This window comes from Camellia sinensis, chromosome 13 (assembly GCF_055761805.1).
Source record: "Camellia sinensis isolate YWXY chromosome 13, ASM5576180v1, whole genome shotgun sequence".
In the NCBI taxonomy this organism is placed as follows: domain Eukaryota; kingdom Viridiplantae; phylum Streptophyta; class Magnoliopsida; order Ericales; family Theaceae; genus Camellia; species Camellia sinensis.
This window is the reverse complement of record NC_138973.1, coordinates 6,029,531-6,042,545: the sequence shown is the minus strand read 5'-3', so window position 1 is coordinate 6,042,545 and position 13,015 is coordinate 6,029,531. Positions and strand designations below refer to the sequence as shown.

The 13,015-nt window shown below is 34.4% G+C and overlaps 1 pseudogene; it reads left to right on the top strand.

Moving 5' to 3' along the window:
• Positions 1-229: 229 nt before the first annotated feature.
• Positions 230-12,808, top strand: LOC114319117 (aspartyl protease family protein At5g10770 pseudogene; annotated as a pseudogene).
• The last annotated feature ends 207 nt before the right edge of the window (positions 12,809-13,015 follow it).

The window sequence follows — 13,015 nt, the reverse complement described above, 5'->3', positions numbered from 1 at the left end:
GCCGTGTGTGTTGGGACGTGGACTGTCCTGGGACCCCAACACCGTCCATATACCCAGATTAAAGAAAACAAGTTTCTTCTTCCCTACCACTGAGTCCACTCCTTATTCTTCTTCCGTTCCTTGTTTGCTTTTCAGCTGCAACAGAAGCCTCTTCTAGGCCTGGGTTTCTTCGTTTGACAGACTTCAATCTTGTAGTTTATGAGTTTCTAGAGCTGGACTGTGGAGTGCCATGGAGCTACAAAATGCGGCCGAAAGAAAAGGCCACACTGGAGTGATGGAGGCCGTAGAGAACACTTCTCATTCTCTGTCTCGTCGACAGCTAGTACGACTCGAACGCTGGACAAAGCGTCGTCCGCTGTCGATCAGAACTCCAGATCGTATAGAGGATTGTTGCCGGAATCTCAGATCTGTGTCGGGCAACGGCGGCGTCGTTATGGTCTCGCCGTCGGACTTGTGGCGGAGTTCTCGGGTTAGTTGGAAGATCCGGGCGGCGCAGGTGGCGGGGATTCGGATTCTCCGCCCTCGGCCCTCCACCTTGGTGTGGCGGTCCTTGGGAGGCATAACCTGAGACAAAGACCTCGAACCCTTGGAGTCAACGCCGAGGCTCGAGCTGAAGAGACAGCTGTGTGCAACGGAAGCAGAGATTGAAGAGAACCCAGTTGCGAAAGTGACCTTGGAAGTGTGGCAGGTGAGAGAGGGGTCCGAAGACGCTGTGGAGAGTGGAAGGTATGGGATGAAAATCCGGCATGCAGAAATAGTTGGAAGATGAGAGGTCCGGCGGGCGGCCAAGGCGAGGCTGCCGCCCGCCGGTGAAGCGAAAATACTAGGTTCTTAACTTAGCTCTGATACCATGTAAAATAAATTGATGTATATTATTGATTGATGTATTACAATATTGTTGTATTTATTTTGTATATTACAAGCTATTATATAGGAGAGGATTTGGGAGTAGGTGAGGTAGGTGAGTGGTGGTAGTGGATGGTAGTGGAGGTGGTGGGTGGTAGTGGAGATGGTAGGTGGAGTTGGTGGTGTGGTAATTTACACAATTTACAATTTACATTAACAAGAGAGAATAGACAAACATGAAAGATAAACACGTTTTGAAATGTGTGATGAAATTATATTTCTAAAACTCCATCCAAATAATACATGGAAACGGAAGGGTGAAATTATGATTACAAAACTGTCACTGTGGAAGTCACCACTCATACTAAGGGACTATATTGGAGCAATTGAGATTTAAAACTTGTTTAGTTGAATTTTTCTTTTTTAAAAAATTTAGTCAATTTTCATTTTATTACATATCCATTATTGATTTTGCACATTGCTTTCTCATTCTTAATCAATTTTTCTCACTTTTTCTCCCAACATCGATCTAGAAGTCGACCTTTTCTCTTTTTCTTGTTTTTTGTGGTCATCCTAAAGCAACCACACAAGAGTGTCACTAATGGCCTCAATTGATTACCAATAAAGTCATCACGCATATGAAAGGACCATATTGGAGCAATTGAGATTTAAAACATATTTGGTTGAGTTTTAAAAAAAAAAAAAATTTAAATTTTATTTATTTATTATATATCAATCAATCACTTTTTCTCTCTCATCTCTCAATCACTGTCACTTTTTCTCTCACACCTATTTATTCAACTACAAAAAAATATCAAATCATGCCAAATTCCAAAATTTCAAAACTATTTTTAAAATATGCAACTTATTTTTTAAATTTTTTTTCTAAACTCTCTTCAAAAAATTATTTTTGAAATAATATATCTCACAACACAAACTATACAAGGCCAATGTGACTAAAAATATTACGGTTGTATTTAAATTTTGAATTTAGGGAGGAAAAAAAATAATTTGATGACCTTTTTAAGTGGCTAATATGACCAATTTAAAGTAATTAAAATAATTTTATCTCTTCTTATTTTCTTTCTATAGGTAAATAATTGGTTTCATTTTGTTCATGAATTTTGTGAGAGGAAGCAAAGGAAAATATAAAACTACTTTTCTCTATTTGCTTACAAGAGAAAAATATAGAGGTAAAGAATAAAAGAGGAAATAATATGGGATAAATTTTTACTTCTAGTTCTAGAAATTATTTTTCTGTCAGCAACACTAGATATCTAGAAGGAAAAAAAAAATCTAAAAAGTGTTATAAATTTAAAATATATTGATCAGATTATTCTGAGTGTGACTCATGCCACACCAAATTTAAATCTCAGCAACACATTCAAATTATTGACATTTTTCTAAGTTTTTTTTTCTTCTTATGGGTAAGTAGGATTTCAATTTTTAAATATTTTTTATTTTCACTTTGGTTAAAATTTAATGTTAAATTACTAGAAATTGTATGAAATTAATAATAAGAGAAGGAAATGTGAAGGATGACTAGAGAAAACGTAAACTTAGAGCTTGTTTGGAAAATTAAAATGTCTAAATAAGCACAAAAAGACAAAATTAGTAAATTTAGTCAATAAGATAAATGTTACATCTAAATCATAATTATTTCTCTTTTTCTCTCACAACCATCGCATTCAAAGTCAAAAATTCTTTTAAAAAGGAGCTAATTTAACCAAGTTAATTTAACTAAAAAGTCAGGCCAAATTAAATCTTCCCAAACGAAATCTTAATAATATCGAAAATTTTGTCTTAGGAAGTGGAAGGTTGAACATCCATTATAAATTCAATAGTTTTTTACAACACTCATAACACAAGAAGGGCTTTGAAAAATAACATAATCGAGAGAGAAAGGCTTTTGTTAATGATGGCCACTCCAATAGCTTCATCCATAACCATTAGCTTCCTCTTCTGTGTTTCTCTTTTCCCCCTTCTCTGCTCCTCAAAGAATGGCTATGCTTTGGATGGTGGAGAGAGAAAGACTATGCAAAGCCACTTTCATACATTTCAAGTCAATTCTCTTTTACCAACTTCTGTTTGCAGCCCTTCTATCAAAGGTCATTTACATCAACTCTCCCTATATATTAATTATCATAGCATATCATACTATATTAAAAATAATGTGTTTGGGAAAAAAAAAAAATTCCCTCTCCTATGAGGTGTATGAGGTGGAAGGAAGGGGATTGAGAGTGGCTATGCCGCGCCTCAATTTTAAGAAAGTCTTTAAAACGGTTATTTGACGGTCTTGCAGTAATACTTTACACAATTCAATATATAACATTTGTTATTTTATCTCTAAAAAATTAAATTAAAAATAATAAATCTCACTATTTTAACCAATAAAAGTCATAAATTTTCCTTTGCTTACGGAATATGCAATGAAACACCACATGGTCCCCTGTGAGACCACAATTGACTTAGATCTCGATCTACTTAAAAATATATATAATTCATTCTCACATACTTTCGTGTATAGAAAAGTTGTTAATGCAATAATTCTTTTGTTTAAAAAAGGGTGATATTAGAAAAAATTTAAATTTATAAACGTAATAAATTTAGGTCTCAAGCATTTTTATAAAATTTTACATAATTATTTTTAATATTTTGTCCATAAATGTCTCCTAAACCATCCTTCCTACTAATCAAACTGGAACAATTCCATTATCTTTGTATAATTTATTTTTATTTAAATATTTATATTTATAATTAATCAATTACATTAAGTTAATAAAGTTTCATAAATTTATCATACATATAATTTAATATTAGAAAAACTAATCATACAAATAAAATAAAGAATCACTTTTTAACTTACGTTGTTAAGAAATAATTAATAATATTTTATTTCATTTAATAAGTATTGAAACTTGTTAAATTTTAAACAATAGGTTAAAAATAGGAAGTTGTTAAACCCAATAACAAATTAATACAATAGTAAATAAAAATTAACAAGTTCAGAATATAAAATAACTACAAATTAATATAGATTAAATGTGTTTTTTTAGGGTTCTTACAGCCCAGTGGAGGGCAGAAAAAAATATAAATTTATAAAAAAATTACAATTTTAATTATTAATATTTATAAAATTTCTCGCAAATTTATAATTACTTTTTCAAAACCTCATTGATGTGATATTTTTTTCTTATTTTTACTCATTATTTCTACTATAAATGAATATGTATTTCTCTTTTCTTTTTCTTTTTTATGAAAGATCGGTTATGAATACTTTAATATGAGAAATGTAAGAGATTGTCAATTTAAATTCCATAATTCAGTTTTTCATAATCCTTTTTCCCATAATTTGAGATAAAATTATTATATATATAATCATTAGTAATATTATAAAAATGAACGTAATATATACCCAAAAAAAAAAAAAATCTGTTATGGTCTTTATTGTAATGTTATTTATAATTTGGTTAAAGTATGATACTATTGGTTAGAGACTTTTTGACTAAAATAATGATAAAATAAAATAAATTAAAATAATTAATAAAAAAAATGTTATATAAAATAATTTTTTTTTGTTACTTTGTTTTATTTTTATTTATTTATGAGATAAGAGGAAAGACTGGACAGTGTCATTGAAAGTAGTTCACAAGTATGGTCCATGCTCTCATCTACGTCCAGAGAAAGCGAGTGCTCCTCCAACGCTGACTGAGATTCTGACTCGTGACCAGTCCCGAGTCAACTCAATCCAGTCTCGACTCAAACAAAACAGTCTGGAAAAGGACTCCTCCTCCTCCTCCTCCTCCAACTCCAAGGCCGCCACCACCATCCCTGCGAAGTCGGGCCCAATTGGCAGCTTCATCTACATCGTCACAGTCGGACTCGGAACCCCCAAAAAACAACTATCCCTCATCTTCGACACAGGCAGCACTTTCGTCTGGACTCAGTGCAAACCATGCACCGTCTTCTGCTACAAACAAAAACAACCAATCTTCGACCCATCCCACTCAACAACATACAAAAATTGTTGGAACAATCTTCTGTGTAAATAAAATAAATTGAAACTGAAACAAATAAATAAAAAAAATAATTTAGAGAATTTATTTTATCCAACCGAATAAAAATTAAAAGACCAAGTCGAGTGTGTGTCACTCTGTCCTTAAGACAGATTCGCCCCCGCTACGGTGCTTACGGTTGAGTGGCGTCTATCTCCCAGCATACAATGATCTTCACAAACTTGTAATAACACTCCACACAAATTTGTACGGCGAACTAGAACCTTGTGTTCTTATACTCTCTTTAATTTTTCTCTAAAACTAGAATGTAGATTATAAATGCAAAGGAGAGAAATAGGACAGCAAATATATAAAATGTAGACTCATTTTCGGATCATGAGATTGCTGGAACAGATCTGTATATATAGACCCGAACAGGTGCTTCATTTGAAATGAACAAATATGGATTTCAAAAGAACAGGTGCAACAGATAACTGAATCTGTCTACAATCTGTAACTGCTGGACAGTTTGAAAACTGTCCAAATTTGAACTTGTAACTGCCTAGGCAGTTTGAAATGAATCTGTCCGAAATTCTGTATGGAATTTGAACTGTAGGAGGCACAAATTTTGGACTAAAATTTGAATTCAAATTCAAATTATAAAGATGCAAACTTTAAATTAATTTTTCCTGCAAGAAATTTGGAAAAAATTTAAATAAATTGTCCAAAAAATTAATGTTAGAATCAACCTGACCCACAACCCACACCCGCGCCCGGCACGGCCGGACGGACGGCAACGGCGGCGCGCGTGTGTGATGGTTTGGGCTAAGGTTCACTTTGTTCATAACCCCTCCCTTCTACAAACTTGGGGTGCCCCTTGGGGCCCAACCCAAGTGTTGTAGGCTAGAGCTTATATACACAAATAAACTCTCTTAAAGTTTCAATGTAGGACAAGCCTCACAAGGAAACCCACATTTAAAAGTTAAATGTTTAATTTCACGAACTCGGAAACGACGTCATGTTTCCATTCACTCATAAATAGTTTTGACGAACCGTCTTCACTGTGTGACTTGCCACGCGGCAAGGAACACTTCACCTCTTCCGACCCGCCCCAAAAGATGTTCGGGCCCCACTCAATTTAGGCTCAAAGTTGGCCCAAAATATGCCTATAATAAACTATTTTTCCAACAATCCCCCACATGAATGGAATTTGACGGAGAGAAAATGCAACAACATGATCTAACTACAGAGAGTACAGAAATTAGAAATATTCTGCAAAAGATAGGTAGCTTCTGGCTTTGAACCTTCATTTGTGAGACACTATCAGATTTACTAGCTAACCAGTGAATATGATGTCTTGAACTGTTTAGCCGTTTGTGTAAACCAAGACAATAGAACTCACACAGTATATCCCCAGACACAGTTTAGTTCTCACTATTGTGTTCATTTTGGCCCTAAACAACCTGGTCTTTCATGAGTGCTCTAGAGAATTGTAGCCTTCACAAATCTCATAGAACCGGCCCAGTTCACACTCATATAGGTGATTCTTATGAAGAGTATCTTGCCATACTCCACTAGGTATACCTAGATATAAGAATCATTAAAAGTATTACTTAATCTAAAACGCTGCAGACATCACTATTTCATCATAGAAATGGGTAGGAGTTAGACTCCCCAGTGATCCTTCTGAGTCATACACAACTCGGTTGTCCCTTTGAACCTAGATCTTGAGATCTCCAGTCAACTAGGCTGGATTGCCGTTGTGGTAACTCTTATTTAATAGGCTTTAGTCTCATTTCCCTCGATGAATTCTCAACTAACTATTTTACTAACTCTTTGGTTAGTGGATCCGCTATGTTATCTTTAGACTTAACATATTCAATGGAAATAATTTCATTAGAGAGTAGTTGTCTCACGGTGTTATGTCGACGACGAATATGTCGTGACTTACCGTTATACATATGACTCTATGCTCTACCTATTTGCTAATTGACTATCACAATGTATGCATATAGCAGGCACTGGTTTAGGCCACATTAGAATATCTTCAAGGAAGTGGCGAAGCCATCCTGCTTCTTCCCCAGTTTTGTCTAAAGCTATGAATTCTGCTTCCATAGTAGACCTAGCAATACAAGTCTGTTTGGAAGATTTCCAAGATACAGCCGCCCCACCAAGAGTAAAGACAAACTCACTGATAGACTTTGAGTCTCTAGTATCTGATATCCAATTTGCATCACAGTATCCTTCAAGTACTGTTGGATATCTAGTATAATTAAGCCTAATGTTACGAGTAAATCAGAGATATCTTAGAACCCTTATAATCGCTTTCCAGTGTTCTACTCCCTGGTTACTCGTATATCTACTTAATTTACTTACTACATAACCTATATCCGGGCGAGTGCAGTTCATCAAGTACATTAAGCTTCCAATAATTTGGGCATACTCCAATTGAGAAATACTTTCATGTACATTCTTAGAAAGATACAAATTAATATCTACAAGTGTTCTAGCAAGAAGATCATCATCTTTGCTAAATTTGTCAAGTATTTTCTCAATGTAATGAGATTGTGACAAAGTATATCCTTCTGATATTTTGGTAATTTTCATACCGAGAATTACATCAGCAATGTCCATGTCTTTCATGTCAAAATGTTTATTCAATATTTTCTTAGTAGTTTTAATCATGTAATTATTACTACCTATGATGAGCATATCATCTACATAAAGACATACAATGACATAACCTTTGTCTGTGTTTTTAATATAAACACATTTGTCACACTCATTAATTTTAAATCCATTTGACATCATTGCCTTGTCAAATTTCTCATACCATTGCTTTGGCGTTTGTTTTAAACCATATAATGATTTAACCAATTTACACACTTTCTTTTCTTTCCCTGGAACAGAAAACCCTTCTGGTTGTTCCATGTAAATTTCTTCCTCTAACTCATCATTTAAGAAAGCAGTTTTACATCCATTTGATGAATTTCTAAATTGTATAAAGATGCAATGGCAATTAGCATTCTAATAGATGTTATTCTAGCCGATGAGTATGTGTCAAAGTAATCAAGACCTTCTTTTTGTCTAAAACCTTTGACCACAAGTCTTGCCTTGTATTTGTCAATTGATCCATCTGCTTTCATTTTTCTTTTGAAAATCCACTTGTATCCAAGAGGTTTACAACCTGGTGGCAAATCCACCAATTCCCAAGTGTGATTTTGCAAGATGGATTCAACTTCATTATTGACAGCTTCTTTCCATAAAGGAGCTTCAGGACTGGACATAGCCTCTTTAAAAGTTAAAGATTCATTTTCTAACAAATATGTTAGAAAATCTGGACCAAAAGATTTTGAGGTTCAAGCACGTTTGCTACGCCTAAGTTTCTTTTCCTCATTTTGATCTAACTCTTGTTCATGATCATGTTCTTGATCCTGACTAGTAATAGCATTATGCGATCTTTTATTGTTACTAGTCTCTTTTCCAGTCTTATTTGAAAATATATATTCAAAGAAAGATGCATTTCGAGATTCAATAATAGTATTTACATGCATTTCAGAATGTTCTGATTTATGAATCAAAAACCGATATGCACTACTATTCTTGGCATAACCAATGAAAATGCAATCAATGGTCTTAGGACCTATCTTAGTCTTTTTAGGACTAGGAATAACCACTTTAGCCAAACACCCCCACACTTTTAAGTATTTGTAGGATGGTACTCTTCCATGCCACAATTCATAAGGTGTTTGATTCACTTTCTTTCGGGATACTTTATTTAAAATATAATTAGGAGAAAGTATTGCTTCCCCCCACAAGTTCTGAGGTAATCCAGAACTTATTAACATGACATTTATCATTTCTTTTAAAGTCCTATTTTTCCTTTCAGCAATTCCATTTTGCTGAGGTGAGTAAGGAGCGGTGGTTTGATGAATTATTCCATATTCTTTACAAAATTCACCAAAAGGTGATTCATATTCACCACCTCTGTCACTTCTTATTTTCTTAATTTTCTTACCAAGTTGATTTTCAACTTCATTTTTATATTAAATGAAAGTTTCTAAAGCTTCATCCTTGGTTCGAATTAAATAAACATAACTATATCTAGTATAGTCATCTATAAAAGTGATAAAATATTTTTTCCCACCTCTAGTTTGAATTGATTTAAAATTACAAATGTCACTATGAATTAATTCAAGTGGTTCCGTACTTCTTTCAATTGAATGAAAAGGAGTTTTAGAAAATTTTGCCTCAACACAAATTTCACATTTATGATTTGAATCAATGTCAAATTTAGGTAAACATCTACGCAAAGATCCATAATTAACATGTCCTAGTCTACCATGCCATAAATTTGAAGACTCAAGCAAGTAAGAAGAAGATGTATTATTATTAATAACTGAGGGTACAACGGTCATTATATTTAACTTGAAAATGCCATCAGACATGTAACATTTCCCTACATACATTCCGTTTTTGGTAAGTACAAACTTGTCACTTTCAAAAACCAGCCTAAACCCATTTTTACTCAACAAAGATCCGAAAACTAAATTCTTGCGAATGTCCGGTACATGTAACACATTGTTGAGAGTGAGTTCCTTTCCAGATGTCATCTTAAGTACAATCTTTCATTGTCCTTCAAATTTGGAAGTTGAGGAGTTGCCCATAAAAAGTTGTTCACCATTGTCCACTGTAGAATAAGATGTGAATATCTTTTTTTCGGCACAGATATGGCGAGTAGCACCAGTGTCCACCCACCATTCTTTAGGATTTCCGACAAGATTTGCCTCGGAAACAACTACAGAAAGATTTATGATATCTACACCATTGAAAATTTCATCCATTTCGGTCATTTTGGCTTTAACAACCTTTTTACTTGATCTTCCTTTGCCTTTACGTTTGTAATGGCGATCTTTGAGCCGATGTCCCTCTTTGTTACAAATGTAACACATGCCATTAAACCTGTATTTCTTAGTTTCCCCTCCTTTAAATTGCATTCTCTTCTGCCATCTTTTAAAAACAGTTCCTAAGAACTTCTCTGATTTTCCACCATGATTCACTGGCACAGTTCCAACATAAGGACAGGTTGGCGTAATGGCAATCACCATACCAGTACTGGTTTGAACATTAGTTTGACCAGTTTTAGTAGCCATAAATTTTAAATTATAAAATAAAATTATAATTAGAATTTTATACTACACAGAAAATTTAAACTAAAAAACACAAAATTTTAAATTCTATAAAAATAAAAGAAATAAGAATTGTAACTTTTACTTCCAATTAATTTGAAAATAAAATAAAATTTTATTTAAACAAATTAAACCAAAACTACATAAATAAATTCTGTTAAAATAAAAGAAACAAAACAAAATGTAACTTTTATTTTCAATTAATTTGGAAATAAAATAAAATAAAATAAAATTTTATTTAACCAAATTAATTCCACACAGAAAATTAAATTTCTGTAACACTTCAATAATTAAAAATCTAAAACATAATTTTAATTAATGAAAACTCAGAAAACAATTTCTAAAAACCAAAATTAATTTCTGAAAAAATTTCACAAAAATATATTCTGAATTGTTAATGACACCAGTATATTATTACTAGTTGTCAAAGAAAATAGACAGTATATTACTACTATCTGTCAAATAGCATATAATCACTATTTGTTTTTCCAACTAGAATATTATTTCGTAAATCCACAGAAAATAATTTTTTTTTTTATAAACGAGGAAAGAGAAAAGGAAACAAACGAAAAATTCTATAAATAGAATAATTCGAATTTGTCTTAAGATTGTTGGAACAATCTTCTGTGTAAATAAAATAAAATGAAACTGAAACAAATAAATAAAATAAATAACTTACAGAATTTATTTTATCCAACCGAATAAAAATTAAAAGACTAAGTCGAGTGTGTGACACTCTGTCCTTAAGACAGATTCACCCCGCTACGGTGCTTACGGTTGAGTGGCGTCTATCTCCCAACATACAATAATCTTCACAAACTTGTAGTAACACTCCACACAAATTTGTACGGCGAACTAGAACCTTGTGTTCTTATACTCTCTTTAATTTTTCTCTAAAACTAGAATGTAGATTATAAATGCAAATGAGAGAAATAGGACAGCAAATATATAAAATGTTGACTCATTTTCGGATCTTGAGATTGCTGGAACAGATCTGTATATATAGACCCGAACAGGTGCTTCATTTGAAATGAACAGATATGGATTTCAAAAGAACAGGTGCAACAGATAACTGAATCTGTCTACAATCTGTAACTGCTGGACAGTCTGAAAACTGTCTAGATTTGAACTTGTAACTGCCTAGGCAGTTTGAAATGAATCTGTCTGAAATTCTGTATAGAATTTGAACTGTAGGAGGCACAAATTTTGGACTAAAATTTGAATTCAAATTCAAATTATAAAGATGCAAACTTTAAATTAATTTTTCCCGCAAGAAGTTTGGAAAAAATTTAAATAAATTTTGTCCAAAAAATTTATGTTAGAACCGACCCGACCCACAACCCACACCTGCGCCCGGCACGGACGGCGGCAGCAACGTGTGCGCGTGTGTGGTGATTTGGGCTAAGGTTCACTTTGTCCATAACTTCTCCCTTCTACAAACTTGGGGTGCCCCTTGGGGCCCAACCCAAGTGTTGTAGGCTAGAGCTTATATACACAAATAAACTTTCTTAAAGTTTCAATGTGGGACAAGCCTCACAAGGAAAGCCACATTTAAAACTTAAATATTCAATTCCACGAACCCGAAAATGACGTCATGTTCCCATTCACTCATAAATGGTTTTGACGAACCGTTTTTACCGTGTGACTTGCCACGTGGCAAGGAACACTTCACCTCTTCGGACCCGCCCCAAAATATGTTCGGGCCCCACTCAATTTTGGGCTCAAAGTTGGCCCAAAATATGCCTATAATAAACCATTTTTCCAACAAAAACATCACCTGTACCTCCCGACAATGCTCTCAGCTTTCCTCCTCCACCAGCACCATCTTTAGTTGCTCAACCAACACCTGCGTCTACGGCATCCGGTACGGCGATGGCTCCACCTCCTATGGTTTCTTCGCATCCGAAACTTTCACATTGACACCCTCTGATGTTTTCCCCAATTTCCTCTTCGGTTGTGGCGAGAACAACTAAGCTAAATTAGACGGCGAGGCTGGGTTGATCGGACCTGACCAATCTCAATTGTCTCTCGTCTCACAAATATCTTTCAAATACGGGAATTACTTCTCGTACTGTCTGTCATCAACTCCCAACTACACCGGATCCCTAACTTTTGGAAAAGGAGGAAGAAGCTCCACTGGATCATCTCTGCAATTTTCTCTATTGCTATCGAAATCGAAAGATCCTTCGTCGTACTACATCGATATAATCGGAATCAAAGTCGGTGGCAAGACATTATCGAGCTCTCAATCGGTGTTCAAGACCCCCGGATCTATAATCGATTCCGGCATCGTCATTACTCGGCTTCCTCTGGCAGCGTACAATATGTTGAAAATGACTTTTCGGCAACACATGACGCAATATCGGATGGCTAAACCCCTGTCGATACTCGATACATGTTACCGTGTGAAAAAGAACACGACGGCTGAAGATACCGAGTATAAGCTTTGTGTTCGGTGGCAACATCGAGGTTGCGATTGACTACTCGGGGATACTCATTCCAGTTTTGTCCAAGGCCTGCTTGGTGTTCCTCGGAAATAGTAACTCCTCCGATTTGCTTATTTTCGGAAATGCACAGCAGAAGACTTTGGATGTGGTCTATGATGTTGCAGGTGGGAAGCTGGGGTTTGGCTATCGAGGTTGTTCTTAAGCTTGCTTAGACCTCTATATCACAAGGAAAGAGAATCAGAAAAATAAATCATACAGTGGAGTAATATAAATGGTATGTATTATATGAATCCAGCGTTGAATCGTTTGTATTTCTAGTCCTATCGTTTGAATGAATCGTATGCATTGTTAGAATAAATCATATGAATCCAGAGTTGAATGGTATGTATTTGTGCTCTTATTGTTTGAATGGAAGGTGTAAATAAACTGATGTATTATTATTGATTGTATTATTATATATTTACAATGTTTACAATTCCTATATATAGAAGAGTGAGTGGTAGTAGGTGTAGGTGGTAGGGGGTGAAGTGGAGGTGGT